The following is a 16,094-nucleotide window of genomic DNA, read 5'->3' on the forward strand; positions in this document are numbered from 1 at the left end:
CACTCTCCACTCCCTCACTGCCCCCTCACTCATTCTCCCACTCGCTCACCCACCCACTCCCTCAGTCCACCCTCCCTCACCCACCACTCCCTCACCCTCACATTCCCTCACCCTCACACTCCCACTCCTTCACACTCCCTGACTCTCCCACTCCCTCACCCTCCACTCCCTCACCCTCCACTCCCTCACCCTCCTCTCCCTCACTGTCCCCTCACTCACTCTCCCACTCCCTCACTGTCCCCTCCCTCACTCTCCCACTCCCTCACCCTCCACTCCCTCACTCTTCCACTCCCTCACTCTCCCACTCCCTCACTCTCCCACTCCCTCACTCTCCCCTCCCTCACTCTTCCACTCCCTCACTCTCCCACTCCCTCACTCTCCCACTCCCTGACTCTCTCCTCCCTCACTCTCCCACTCCCTCACCCTCCACTCCCTCACTCTCCCCTCCCTCACTCTTCCACTCCCTCACTCTCCCACTCCCTCACTCTCCCCTCCCTCACTCTCCCACTCCCTCACTCTCCCACTCCCTCACTCTCCCACTCCCTGACTCTCTCCTCCCTCACTCTCCCACACCCTCACCCTCCACTCCCTCACTCTCCCACTCCCTCACCCTCCACTCCCTCACTGTCCCCTCCCTCACTCTCCCCTCCCTCACTCTCCCACTCCCTCACCCTCCACTCCCTCACTCTCCCACTCCCTGACTCTCTCCTCCCTCACTCTCCCACTCCCTCACCCTCCACTCCCTCACTCTCCCCTCCCTCACTCTTCCACTCCCTCACTCTCCCACTCCCTCACTCTCCCCTCCCTCACTCTTCCACTCCCTCACTCTCCCCTCCCTCACTCTCCCACTCCCTCACTCTCCCACTCCCTCCCCCTCCCCTTCCTCACTCTCCCCTCCCTCACTCTCCCACTCCCTCACTCTCCCCTCCCTCACTCTCCCACTCCCTCCCCCTCCCCTCCCTCACTCTCCCACTCCCTCACTCTCCCACTCCCTCACTCTCCCCTCCCTCACTCTCCCACTCCCTCACCCTCCACTCCCTCACTCTCCCCTCCCTCACTCTCCCACTCCCTGACTCTCTCCTCCCTCACTCTCCCACTCCCTCACCCTCCACTCCCTCACTCTCCCACTCCCTGACTCTCCCCTCCCTCACTCTTCCACTCCCTCACTCTCCCACTCCCTCACTCTCCCCTCCCTCACTCTCCCACTCCCTCACTCTCCCACTCCCTCACTTTCCCCTCCCTCACTCTTCCACTCCCTCACTCTCCCACTCCCTCACTCTCCCCTCCCTCACTCTCCCACTCCCTCACTCTCCCACTCCCTCACTCTCCACTCCCTCACTCTTCCACTCCCTCACTCTCCCACACCCTCACCCTCCCCTTCCTCACTCTCCCCTCCCTCACTCTCCCACTCCCTCACTCTCCCCTCCCTCACTCTCCCCTCCCTCACTCTCCCACTCCCTCACTCTCCCCTCCCTCACTCTCCCACTCCCTCACTCTCCCACTCCCTCACTCTCCACTCCCTCACTCTTCCACTCCCTCACTCTCCCACACCCTCACTCTCCCACTCCCTCACTCTCCCCTCCCTCACTCTTCCACTCCCTCACTCTCCCACTCCCTCACTCTCCCCTCCCTCACTCTCCCACTCCCTCACTCTCCCACTCCCTCACTCTCCACTCCCTCACTCTTCCACTCCCTCACTCTCCCACTCCCTCACTGTCCCCTCCCTCACTCTCCCCTCCCTCACTCTCCCACTCCCTCACTCTCCCACTCCCTCCCCCTCCCCTTCCTCACTCTCCCCTCCCTCACTCTCCCACTCCCTGACTCTCTCCTCCCTCACTCTCCCACACCCTCACCCTCCACTCCCTCACTCTCCCACTCCCTCACTGTCCCCTCCCTCACTCTCCCCTCCCTCACTCTCCCCTCCCTCACTCTCCCACTCCCTCACCCTCCACTCCCTCACTCTCCCACTCCCTCACTGACCCCTCCCTCACTCTTCACTCCCTCACTCTCCCACTCCCTCACTCTCCCCTCCCTCACTCTTCACTCCCTCACTCTCCCACTCCCTCACTCTCCCCTCCCTCACTCTTCCACTCCCTCACTCTCCCCTCCCTCACTCTCCCACTCCCTCACTCTCCCCTCCCTCACTCTCCCACTCCCTCTCCCTCCCCTTCCTCACTCTCCCCTCCCTCACTCTCCCACTCCCTGACTCTCTCCTCCCTCACTCTCCCACTCCCTCACTCTCCCACTCCCTCACTGTCCCCTCCCTCACTCTCCCACTCCCTCACTCTCCCCTCCCTCACTCTTCCACTCCCTCACTCTCCCCTCCCTCACTCTTCCACTCCCTCACTCTCCCCTCCCTCACTCTTCACTCCCTCACTCTCCCACTCCCTCACTCTCCCACTCACTCACTCTCCCCTCCCTCACTCTCCCCTCCCTCACTCTCCCACTCCCTCACTCTTCCACTCCCTCACTCTCCCCTCCCTCACTCTTCACTCCCTCACTCTCCCACTCCCTCACTGACCCCTCCCTCACTCTTCACTCCCTCACTCTCCCCTCCCTCACTCTCCCCTCCCTCACTCTTCACTCCCTCACTCTCCCCTCCCTCACTCTCCCACTCACTCACTCTCCCCTCCCTCACTCTCCCCTCCCTCACTCTTCCACTCCCTCACTCTCCCACTCCCTCACTCTTCACTCCCTCACTCTCCCACTCACTCACTCTCCCACTCCCTCACTGACCCCTCCCTCACTCTCCCCTCCCTCACTCTCCCACTCCCTCTCCCTCCCCTTCCTCACTCTCCCCTCCCTCACTCTCCCACTCCCTGACTCTCTCCTCCCTCACTCTCCCACTCCCTCACTCTCCCACTCCCTCACTGTCCCCTCCCTCACTCTCCCACTCCCTCACTCTCCCCTCCCTCACTCTTCCACTCCCTCACTCTCCCCTCCCTCACTCTTCCACTCCCTCACTCTCCCCTCCCTCACTCTTCACTCCCTCACTCTCCCACTCCCTCACTCTCCCACTCACTCACTCTCCCCTCCCTCACTCTCCCCTCCCTCACTCTCCCACTCCCTCACTCTTCCACTCCCTCACTCTCCCCTCCCTCACTCTTCACTCCCTCACTCTCCCCTCCCTCACTCTCCCACTCACTCACTGACCCCTCCCTCACTCTTCACTCACTCACTCTCCCACTCCCTCACTCTCCCACTCCCTCACTCTTCACTCCCTCACTCTCCCACTCACTCACTCTCCCACTCCCTCACTGACCCCTCCCTCACTCTTCACTCCCTCACTCTCCCCTCCCTCACTCTTCCACTCCCTCGCCCTCCACTCCCTCACTCTCCCACTCCCTCACTCTTCACTCCCTCACTCTCCCACTCACTCACTCTCCCACTCCCTCACCCTCCACTCCCTCACTCTCCCACTCCCTCACTCTCCCACTCCCTCACCCTCCCACTCCCTCACTCTCCCCTCCCTCACCCTCCACTCCCTCACCCTCCACTCACTCACTCTCCCACTCCCTCACCCTCCACTCCCTCACCCTCCACTCCCTCACCCTCCACTCCCTCACCCTCCACTCACTCACTCTCCCACTCCCTCACCCTCCACTCCCTCACTCTCCCACTCCCTCACTCTCCCACTCCCTCACCCTCCCACTCCCTCACCCTCCACTCCCTCACTCTCCCACTCCCTCACTCTCCCACTCCCTCACCCTCCACTCCCTCACCCTCCACTCCCTCACTCTCCCACTCCCTCACTCTCCCACTCCCTCACTCTCCCACTCCCTCACCCTCCACTCCCTCACCCTCCACTCCCTCACTCTCCCACTCCCTCACCCTCCACTCCCTCACCCTCCACTCCCTCACTCTCCCACTCCCTCACTCTCCCACTCCCTCACTCTCCCACTCCCTCACCCTCCACTCCCTCACTCTCCCACTCCCTCACTCTCCCACTCCCTCACTCTCCCACTCCCTCACTCTCGCACTCCCTCACTGTCCCCCCTCAAACTCCCAATCCCTCACTCTTCACTCCCTCACTCTCCCACTCCCTCACTCTCCCACTCCCTCACCCTCCACTCCCTCACTGTCCCCTCCCTCACTCTCCCCTCCCTCACTCTTCCACTCCCTCACCCTCCACTCCCTCACTCTCCCACTCCCTCACTCTCCCACTCCCTCACTCTCCCACTCCCTCACTCTCCACTCCCTCACTCTCCCCTCCCTCACTCTTCCACTCCCTCACCCTCCACTCCCTCACTCTCCCACTCCCTCACTCTCCCACTCCCTCACTCTCCCACTCCCTCACTCTCCACTCCCTCACTCTCCCCTCCCTCACTCTTCCACTCCCTCACTCTCCCCTCCCTCACTCTTCACTCCCTCACTCTCCCACTCCCTCACTGACCCCTCCCTCACTCTTCACTCCCTCACTCTCCCCTCCCTCACTCTCCCCTCCCTCACTCTTCACTCCCTCACTCTCCCCTCCCTCACTCTCCCACTCACTCACTGACCCCTCCCTCACTCTTCACTCACTCACTCTCCCCTCCCTCACTCTCCCACTCCCTCACTCTTCCACTCCCTCACTCTCCCCTCCCTCACCCTCCACTCCCTCACTCTCCACTCCCTCACTCTCCCACTCCCTCACTCTCCACTCCCTCACTCTCCCACTCCCTCACTCTTCACTCCCTCACTCTCCCACTCCCTCACTGACCCCTCCCTCACTCTTCACTCCCTCACTCTCCCCTCCCTCACTCTCCACTCCCTCACTCTACCACTCCCTCACCCTCCACTCCCTCACCCTCCACTCCCTCACTCTCCCACTCCCTCACCCTCCACTCCCTCACTCTCCCACTCCCTCACTCTCCCACTCCCTCACTCTCCCACTCCCTCACCCTCCCACTCCCTCACCCTCCACTCCCTCACTCTCCCACTCCCTCACTCTCCCACTCCCTCACCCTCCACTCCCTCACCCTCCACTCCCTCACTCTCCCACTCCCTCACTCTCCCACTCCCTCACTCTCCCACTCCCTCACCCTCCACTCCCTCACCCTCCACTCCCTCACTCTCCCACTCCCTCACCCTCCACTCCCTCACCCTCCACTCCCTCACTCTCCCACTCCCTCACTCTCCCACTCCCTCACTCTCCCACTCCCTCACCCTCCACTCCCTCACTCTCCCACTCCCTCACTCTCCCACTCCCTCACTCTCCCACTCCCTCACTCTCCCACTCCCTCACTCTCGCACTCCCTCACTGTCCCCCCTCAAACTCCCAATCCCTCACTCTTCACTCCCTCACTCTCCCACTCCCTCACTCTCCCACTCCCTCACCCTCCACTCCCTCACTGTCCCCTCCCTCACTCTCCCCTCCCTCACTCTTCCACTCCCTCACCCTCCACTCCCTCACTCTCCCACTCCCTCACCCTTCACTCCCTCACTCTCCCACTCCCTCACCCTCCACTCCCTCACTCTCCCACTCCCTCACCCTCCACTCCCTCACTCTCCCACTTCCTCACTGTCCCCTCCATCACCCTCCCACACCCTCACTGTCCCTTCCCTCAAACACCCACTCCCTCACACTCGCTCACTCTCCCACTCCCTCACCCTCCACACCCTCACCCACCCACTCCCTCAGTCCCCCCTCCCTCACTGTCCCCTCCCTCACTCTCCCACTCCCTCACTCTCCACTCCCTCACCCTCCACTCCCTCACTCTCCCACTCCCTCACCCTTCACTCCCTCACTCTCCCACTCCCTCACTCTCCCACTCCCTCACTCTCCCACACCCTCACCCTCCACTCCCTCACTCTCCCACTCCCTCACTCTCCCACTTCCTCACTGTCCCCTCCCTCAAACACCCACTCCCTCACACTCCCTCACTCTCCACTCCCTCACCCTCCACTCCCTGACTCTCCAACTCCCTCACTCTCCACTCCCTCACCCTCCACTCCCTCATCCATCACTCCCTCACCCTCCACTCCCTCACCCTCCACTCCCTCACTCTCCAACTCCCTCACTCTCCACTCCCTCACCCTCCACTCCCTGACTCTCCAACTCCCTCACCCTCCACTCCCTCACTCTACCACTCCCACACTCTCCACTTCCTCACTCTCCCACTCCCTCACACCCCAACTCCCTCACTCTCCACTCCATCACCCTCCACTCCCTCACTCTCCCCTCCCTCACTCTCACTCCCTCACTCTCCACTCCCTCATCCATCACTCCCTCACCCTCCACTCCCTCACCCTCCACTCCCTCACTCTCCCACTCACTCAGTGTCCCCTCCCTCACACTCCCACTCCCTCACACTCCCACTCCCTCACACTTCCACTCCCTCACACTACCACTCACTCACACTCCCTCACTCTCCCACTCCCTCACCCTCCACTCACTCACTCTCCCCTCCCTCACTCTTCCCTCCCTCACTCTCACACTCCCTCACTCTCCCACTCCCTCACACTGCCACTCCCTCACTCTCCCACTCCCTCACACTCCCACTCCCTCACACTCCCACTCCCTCACACTCCCACTCGCTCACACTCCCACTCGCTCACATTCCCACTCCCTCACACTCCCACTCGCTCACACTCCCACTCCCTCACACTGCCACTCACTCACTTTCCCCTCCCTCACTCTCTACTCCCTCCCACTCCCACTCACTCACTCTCCCCTCCCTCACTCTCCCCTCCCTCACTCTCTCCTCCCTCACTCTCACGCTCCCTCACTCTCCCACTCCGTCACTCTCCACCTCCCTCACTCTCTCCACACTCACTCTCTCCAATCTCTCTCTGATCCCCACTTTTGCCTCCCCAACTTGCCCTCACTCTCCTCTCCTCCACTCTTCCCACTTCCCCTCACTCATTCTCCCCTCCATTACTCACCCCTTCCCCACTCTCCACTTGCTCATTCACGCCTCCCTCCCACAACATCGCCTCCTTCACTCTCCCCCTCATTCAGCACCGTGTGTTCCTTGCAGATTATTGCACACTCGCTCTCCCCCTCCCTCACTCTCCCCTCCCTCACTCTCCCCTCCATCACTCTCCCCTCCCTCACTCTCCCCCTCACTCTCCCCCTCCCTCACTCTCCCCCTTCCCTCACTCTCCCCCTTCCCTCACTCTCCCCTTCCCTCACTCTCCCCTTCCCTCACTCTCCCCTCCATCACTCTCCCCTCCCTCACTCTCCCCTCCCTCACTCTCCCCCTCCCTCACTCTCCCCTCCCTCACTCTCCCCTCCCCTCACTCTCCCCCTCACTCTCCACTCCCTCACTTCCCTACTACCTCACTCTCCCCCTCCCTCACTCTCCCCTCCCCTCACTCTCCCCCTCACTCTCCACTCCCTCACTTCCCTACTACCTCACTCTCCCCCTCCCTCACTCTCCCCTTCCCTCACTCTCCCCCTCACTCTCCACTCCCTCACTTCCCCACTATCTCACTCTCCCCCCCTCACACTCTCCTCCCTCACTGTCCCCCTCACTCTCCCCTCCCTCACTCGCCCCTCCCTCACTCTCCCCCTCCCTCACTCTCCCCGTCCCTTACTCTCGCTCCTCCCTCACTCTCCCCCTCACTCTCCCCCTCCCTCATCTCCCCCTCCCTCACTCTCACCTCCCTCACTGTCCCCTTCATTCACTCTCCCACACCCTCACTCTCCCCTCCCTCAATCTCCCCTCCCTCACTCTCCCCCGCCCTCACTGTCCCCTCCCTCACTCTCCCCTCCCTCACTTCCCTACTCCCTCATTCTCCCCCTCCCTCACACTCCCCTCCCTCACTCTCCCCCTCCCTCACTCTCCCACTCCCTCACTCTCCCCCTCCCTCACTCTCCCCCTCACTCACTCTCCCACTCCCTCACTCTCCCCCTCCCTCACTCTCCCACGCCCTCACTCTCCCCTCCCTCACTCTCCCCCTCCCTCACTGTCTCCCTCCTCACCCTCCCCCTCCCTCACCCTCCCACTCCCTCACTCTCCCCCTCCCTCCCTCTCCCCCTCACTCCCCTCCCTCACTCTCCCCTCCCATACACTCCCCCTCATCCACCCCCTCCCTCACTCTCCCCCGCCCTCTCTCTCCCCCTCCCTCACTCTCCCCTCCCTCACTCTCCCCCTCACTCTCCCCTCCCTCACTCTCCCCTCCATCACTTTCCCCCTCACCCTCCCCTCCCTCACTCACCCCTCCCACACTCTCCCCTCCATCACTTTCCCCCTCATTCTCCCCCCCTCACTCTCCCCTCCCACACTCTCCCCCTCCGTCACTCTCCCCCTCCCTCACTCTCCCCCTCACCCTCCCCTCCCTCACTCTACCCATCACTCTCCCCCTCCATCACTCACCCCTCCCTCACTCTCTCCTCCCTCACTCTCCCCTCCCTTACTCTCCCCCTCCCTCGCTCTCCCACTCACTCTCCCCTCCCTCACTCTCCCCTCCCTCACTCTCCCCCTCCCTCACTCTCCCCCTCACTCTCCCCTCCCTCACTCTCCCCTCCCTCACTCTCACCCCTCCCTCACTCTCCCACTCCCTCACTCACCCACTCCCTAACTCTCCCCTCCCTAACTCTCCCCTCCCTAACTCTCCACTCCCTCACTCTCCCCACCCTCACTCTCCCCCTCACTCTCCCCCCACACTCTCCCCTCCCTGACTCTCCCCTCCCTCACTCTCCCCTCCATCACTTTCCCCCTCACTCTCCCCTACCTCACTCTCCGCTCCCTCACTCTCCCCTCCCTCACTCTCCCCCTCACTCTTCCCCTCCATCACTTTCCCCCTCACTCTCTCCTCCCTCACTCTCCCCCTCCCTCACTCTCCCCCTCCCTCACTCTCCCCCTCACTCTCCCCTCCCTCACTCTCCCCTCCCACACTCACCCCCTCACTCCTCCCCTCCCTCACTCCCCCCTCCCTCACTCTCCCCCTCCCTCACTCTCCCCCTCCCTCACTCACCCCCTCCCTCACTCTCCCCTCCCTCACGCTCCCCTCCATCACTTTCCCCTCACTCTCCCCCCTCACTCTCTTCTCCCTCACTCTCCCTTCCCTCACTCTCCCCCTCCCTCACTCTCCCACTCACTCTCCCCTCCCTCACTCTCCCCCTCCATCACGCTCCCTTCCCACACTCTCCCCGCACTCTCCCCTCCCTCACTCTCCCACTCCCTCACTCCCCCTCACTCTCCCCCTCACTCTCCCCTCCCTCACTCTCCCACTCCCTCACTCTCCCCCTCACTCTCCCCCTCCATCACTCTCCCCTCCCTCACTCTCTCCTCCCTCACTCTCCCCTCCCTCACTCTCCCCTCCTTCACTCTCCCACTCACTCTCCCCCTCACTCTCCCCCTCACTCTCCCCCTCACTCTCCCCTCCCTCACTCTCCCCCTCCCTCACGCTCCCTTCCCACATTCACCCCCTCACTCTCCCCTCCCTCACTCTCCCACTCCCTCACTCGCACCCTCACTCTCCCCCTCCATCACTCTCACCTCCCTCACTATCTCCTCCCTCACTCTCCCCTCCCTCACTCTAACCCCTCACTCTCCCCCTCACTCTCTCCCCTCACTCTCCCCTCCCTCACTCTCCCCATCCATCACTTTCCCCCTCACTCTCCACTCCCTCACTCTCCCCCCCTCACTCTCCCCTACCTCACTCTCCCCTTCACACTCCCCCTCCATCACTTTCCCCCTTACTCTCCCCTCCCTCACTCTCCCCTCACTCGCTCTCCCACTCCCTCTCCCCACCCTCACTCTCCCCTCAACTCTCCCCCTCACTCACCCCTCCCTCACTCTACCCTCCCTCACTTTCGTCTCCCTCACAATCCCTCACTCTGCCCTCCCTCACTCTCCCCTCCCTCACTCTCCCACTCACTCACTTTCCCCTCCCTCACTCTCCCCTCCCTCACTCTCCCACTCCCTCACTCTCCCCCTCACTCTCCCACTCCCTCACTCTCCACTCCCTCACTCTCCACTCCCTCACACTCCCACTCCCTCGCTCTCCCACTCCCTCACACTCATACTCACTCACTATCCCCTCCCTCATTGTCTCCTCCCTCCCCTCCCTCACTCTCCCACTCTCTCACACTCCCACTCACTCACTCTCCCCTCCCTCACACTCCCCTCCCTCACTCTCCCCTCCCTCACTCTCAAACTACCTCACTCTCCCCCTCCCTCACTCTCCCCTCCCTCACTCTCCACTCCCTAACTCGCCCCTCCCTCACACTCCCACTCACTCACTCTCCCCTCCCTCACTCTCTCCTCCCTCACTCTCCCCTCCCTCACTCTCACACTCCCTCACTCTCCCCCTCCCTTATTTTCCCAGTCCCTCACTTCCCCTCTCCCTCAATCTCCACTCCCTCACTCTCCCACTCCATCACTTCCCAACTCCCTCACTTCCCGACTCCCTCACTCCCCACTCCCTCACTCTCCCACTCCCACCCCCTCCCCCTTCCTCACCCTCCCACTCCCTCACTCTCCACTACCTCGCTCTCTCACTCCCTCACTCTCCGCTCCCACACTCTCCTCCGTCATTCTCCCCCTCCCTCACACTCCCCTCCCTCACTCTCCCCCTCACTCTCCCCCTCCCTCACTCTCCCCTCCCTCACTCTCCCCCTCACTCTCCCCCTCCCTCACTCTCCCCTCCCTTACTCTCCCCTCCCTCACTCTCCCCTCCCTCACTCTCCGCCTCACTCTCCCCCTTACTCACCCCCTCACTCTCCCCTCCCTCACTCTCCTCTCACTCACACTCCCTCACTCCATCACTCTGCCTCACACTCCTTCACACTGCCCTCCCTCGCTCTCCCCTCCCTCACTCTCCCCTCCCTCCCTCACTCTTCCCCTCCCTCACTCTCCCCTCCCTCACACTCCCTCACTCTCCCCTCCCTCACTCTCCCCCTCACTCTCCCCTCCCTCACTCTCCTCCCTCACTCTCCCCTCACTCTCCCCTCCCTCACTCTCTTCCCTCACTCTCCCCCTCACTCTCCCCTCCCTTACTCTCCGCCTCACTCTCCCCTCCCTCACTCTCCCGTCCCTCACTCTCCCCCTCACTCTCCCCTCACTCATTCTCTGCCTCACTCTCCCCTCCCTCACTCTCCCCTCTCTCTACTCTCCCCTACCTCAGACTCCCTCACTCTCTCCTCCCTCACACTCCCACTCCCACCCACCCCCACTCCCTCACACTCCCTCCCACTCTCACTCCCTCCCACTCCCCTCCCTCACTCTCCCCACCCTCACTCTCTCCTCCCTCACACTCCCACTCCCTCCCAATCCCACTCCCTCACACTCCCTCACACTCTCCACTCCCTCACACTCTCACTCCCTCACTCTCCACCTCCCTCACTCTCTCCTCCCTCACTCTCCACCTCCCTCACTCTCCCCCTCCCTCACTCTCTCCCCTCCCTCACTCTCTCCTCCCTCACTCTCCACCTCCCTCACTCTCTCCTCCCTCACTCTCCACCTCCCTCACTCTCTCCTCCCTCACTCTCCACCTCCCTCACTCTCCCCCTCCCTCACTGTCTCCCCTCCCTCACTCCCTCCTCCCTCACTCTGCACCTCCCTCACTCTCTCCTCCCTCGCTCTTCACTTCGCTCACTCTCCCCCCTCACTCTCGCCCCTCCCTCACTCTACCCATCCCTCACTCTCTCTCCTCCCTCACTCTACCCTCCCTCACTCTACCCTCCCTCACTCCCCACCTCCCTCCCTCTCTCCTCCCTCACTCTACCCCTCCCTCACTCTACCCCTCCCTCACTCACGCCCCTCCCTCGCTCTCGCCCTTCCCTCACTCTACCCTCCCTCACTCTCTCTCATCCCTCACTCTCCACGTCCCTCACTCTCTCTCCTCCCTCACTCTACCCTCCCTCACTCTGCCCTCCCGCACTCTCCACCTCCCTCACTCTCTCCCCTCCCTCACTCTACCCCTCCTTCACTCTCCCCCCCTCACTCTCGCCCCTCCCTCACTCTCGCCCCTCCCTCACTCTCCCACTCCCTCACTCTCCCTCTCCCTCACTCTCCCCCTCACTCTCCCCCTCCATCACTCTCCCCTCCCTCACTCTCTCCTCCCTCACTCTCCCCTCCCTCACTCTCCCCCACCCTCACTCTCCCACTCACTCTCCCCTCCCTCACTCTCCCCTCCCTAACTCTCCCCTTCCCTCACTCTCCCCCTCACTATCCCCTCCCTCACTCTCCCCTCCCTCACTCTCACCCCTCCCTCACTCTCCCACTCCCTCAATCACCCACTCCCTTACTCTCCCCTCCCTAACTCTCCCCTCCCTAACTCTCCACTCCCTCACTCTCCCCTCCCTCACTCTCCCCCTCACTCTCCCCCCACACTCTCCCCTCCCTGATTCTCCCCTCCCTCACTCTCCCCTCCATCACTTTCCCCCTCACTCTCCCCTACCTCACTCTCCGCTCCCTCACTCTCCCCTCCCTCACTCTCCCCCTCACTCTTCCCCTCCATCACTTTCCCCCTCACTCTCTCCTCCCTCACTCTCCCCCTCCCTCACTCTCCCCTCCCTCACTCTCCCCCTCACTCTCCCCTCCCTCACTCTCCCCTCCCTCACTCTCCCCTCCCACACTCACCCCCTCACTCTCCCCCTCCCTCACTCTCCCCCTCCCTCACTCTCCCCCTCCCTCACTCACCCCCTCCCTCACTCTCCCCCTCCCTCACGCTCCCCCTCCCTCACTCTCCCCCTCCCTCACTCACCCCCTCCCTCACTCTCCCCCTCCCTCACGCTCCCATCCATCACTTTCCCCCTCACTCTCCCCCCTCACTCTCTTCTCCCTCACTCTCCCCTCCCTCACTCTCCCCCTCCCTCACTCTCCCCCTCACTCTCCCCTCCCTCACTCTCCCCCTCCCTCACTCTCCCCCTCCATCACTCTCCCCTCCCTCACTCACCCCCTCACTCTCCCCTCCCTCACTCTCCCCCTCACTCTCCCCCTCACTCTCCCCCTCACTCTCCCCCTCACTCTCCCCTCCCTCACTCTCCCCCTCCCTCACGCTCCCTTCCCACATTCACCCCCTCACTCTCCCCCTCACTCTCCCCCTCCATCACTCTCACCTCCCTCACTCTCTCCTCCCTCACTCTCCCCTCCCTCACTCTACCCCTCACTCTCCCCGTCACTCTCTCCCCTCACTCTCCCCTCCCTCACTCTCCCCATCCATCACTTTCCACCTCACTCTCCACTCCCTCACTCTCCCCTCCCTCACTCTCCTCTCCCTCACTCTCCCCCCCTCACTCTCCCTCCCCTCCCTCACTCTCCCCCTCATACTCCCCCTCCATCACTTTCCCCCTCACTCTCCCCTCCCTCACTCTCCCCTCCCTCACTCTCCCCCTCACACTCCCCTCCCTCACTGTCCCCTCACTCGCTCTCCCACTCCCTCTCCCCACCCTCACTCTCCACTCAACTCTCCCCCTCACTCACCCCTCCCTCACTCTCCCCTCCCTCACGTTCCTCTCCCTCACACTCCCTCACTCTGCCCTCCCTCACTCTCCCCTCCCTCACTCTCCCACTCACTCACTTTCCCCTCCCTCACTCTCCCCCTCCCTCACTCTCCCACTCCCTCACTCTCCCACTCCCTCACTCTCCACTCCCTCACTCTCCACTCCCTCACACTCCCACTCCCTCGCTCTCCCACTCCCTCACACTCATACTCACTCATTATCCCCTCCCTCATTGTCTCCTCCCTCCCCTCCCTCACTCTCCCACTCTCTCACACTCCCACTCACTCACTCTCCCCTCCCTCACTCTCCCCCTCCCTCACTCTCCCCCTCACTCTCCCACTCCCTCACTCTCCACTCCCTCACTCTCCACTCCCTCACACTCCCACTCCCTCGCTCTCCCACTCCATCACACTCATACTCACTCATTATCCCCTCCCTCATTGTCTCCTCCCTCCCCTCCCTCACTCTCCCACTCTCTCACACTCCCACTCTCTCACACTCCCACTCCCTCACTCTGCCCTCCCTCACTCTCCCCTCCCTCACTCTCCCACTCACTCACTTTCCCCTCCCTCACTCTCCCCCCTCCCTCACTCTCCGCCTCACTCTCCCCCTTACTCACCCCCTCACTCTCCCCTCCCTCACTCTCCTCTCACTCACACTCCCTCACTCCATCACTCTGCCTCACACTCCTTCACACTGCCCTCCCTCGCTCTCCCCTCCCTCACTCTCCCCTCCCTCCCTCACTCTTCCCCTCCCTCACTCTCCCCTCCCTCACACTCCCTCACTCTCCCCTCCCTCACTCTCCCCCTCACTCTCCCCTCCCTCACTCTCCTCCCTCACTCTCCCCTCACTCTCCCCTCCCTCACTCTCTTCCCTCACTCTCCCCCTCACTCTCCCCTCCCTTACTCTCCGCCTCACTCTCCCCTCCCTCACTCTCCCGTCCCTCACTCTCCCCCTCACTCTCCCCTCACTCATTCTCTGCCTCACTCTCCCCTCCCTCACTCTCCCCTCTCTCTACTCTCCCCTACCTCAGACTCCCTCACTCTCTCCTCCCTCACACTCCCACTCCCACCCACCCCCACTCCCTCACACTCCCTCCCACTCTCACTCCCTCCCACTCCCCTCCCTCACTCTCCCCACCCTCACTCTCTCCTCCCTCACACTCCCACTCCCTCCCAATCCCACTCCCTCACACTCCCTCACACTCTCCACTCCCTCACACTCTCACTCCCTCACTCTCCACCTCCCTCACTCTCTCCTCCCTCACTCTCCACCTCCCTCACTCTCCCCCTCCCTCACTCTCTCCCCTCCCTCACTCTCTCCTCCCTCACTCTCCACCTCCCTCACTCTCTCCTCCCTCACTCTCCACCTCCCTCACTCTCTCCTCCCTCACTCTCCACCTCCCTCACTCTCCCCCTCCCTCACTGTCTCCCCTCCCTCACTCCCTCCTCCCTCACTCTGCACCTCCCTCACTCTCTCCTCCCTCGCTCTTCACTTCGCTCACTCTCCCCCCTCACTCTCGCCCCTCCCTCACTCTACCCATCCCTCACTCTCTCTCCTCCCTCACTCTACCCTCCCTCACTCTACCCTCCCTCACTCCCCACCTCCCTCCCTCTCTCCTCCCTCACTCTACCCCTCCCTCACTCTACCCCTCCCTCACTCACGCCCCTCCCTCGCTCTCGCCCATCCCTCACTCTACCCTCCCTCACTCTCTCTCATCCCTCACTCTCCACGTCCCTCACTCTCTCTCCTCCCTCACTCTACCCTCCCTCACTCTGCCCTCCCGCACTCTCCACCTCCCTCACTCTCTCCCCTCCCTCATTCTACCCCTCCTTCACTCTCCCCCCCTCACTCTCGCCCCTCCCTCACTCTCGCCCCTCCCTCACTCTCCCACTCCCTCACTCTCCCTCTCCCTCACTCTCCCCCTCACTCTCCCCCTCCATCACTCTCCCCTCCCTCACTCTCTCCCCCTCACTCTCCCCTCCCACTCTCCCCCACCCTCACTCTCCCACTCACTCTCCCCTCCCTCACTCTCCCCTCCCTAACTCTCCCCTTCCCTCACTCTCCCCCTCACTATCCCCTCCCTCACTCTCCCCTCCCTCACTCTCACCCCTCCCTCACTCTCCCACTCCCTCAATCACCCACTCCCTTACTCTCCCCTCCCTAACTCTCCCCTCCCTAACTCTCCACTCCCTCACTCTCCCCTCCCTCACTCTCCCCCTCACTCTCCCCCCACACTCTCCCCTCCCTGATTCTCCCCTCCCTCACTCTCCCCTCCATCACTTTCCCCCTCACTCTCCCCTACCTCACTCTCCGCTGCCTCACTCTCCCCTCCCTCACTCTCCCCCTCACTCTTCCCCTCCATCACTTTCCCCCTCACTCTCCCCTCCCTCACTCTCCCCCTCCCCTCACTCTCCCCCTCCATCACTCTCCCCTCCCTCACTCTCCCCCTCACTCTCCCCTCCCTCACTCTCCCCCTCACTCTCCCCCTCACTCTCCCCCTCACTCTCCCCCTCACTCTCCCCTCCCTCACTCTCCCCCTCCCTCACGCTCCCTTCCCACATTCACCCCCTCACTCTCCCCCTCACTCTCCCCCTCCATCACTCTCACCTCCCTCACTCTCTCCTCCCTCACTCTCCCCTCCCTCACTCTACCCCTCACTCTCCCCGTCACTCTCTCCCCTCACTCTCCCCTCCCTCACTCTCCCCATCCATCACTT

The 16,094-nt window shown here is 63.0% G+C and overlaps 1 protein-coding gene across 2 annotated transcripts in view; it reads left to right on the forward strand.

The window, feature by feature from the left end:
* Positions 1 to 16,094, forward strand: part of LOC140409643 (shootin-1-like) — a 224,112-nt gene that overhangs the window by 124,125 nt on the left and 83,893 nt on the right. The gene's annotated exons all lie outside the window — the stretch shown is intronic.

The sequence above is a fragment of the Scyliorhinus torazame genome, chromosome 3 (assembly GCF_047496885.1).
Source record: "Scyliorhinus torazame isolate Kashiwa2021f chromosome 3, sScyTor2.1, whole genome shotgun sequence".
NCBI lineage: Eukaryota > Metazoa > Chordata > Chondrichthyes > Carcharhiniformes > Scyliorhinidae > Scyliorhinus > Scyliorhinus torazame.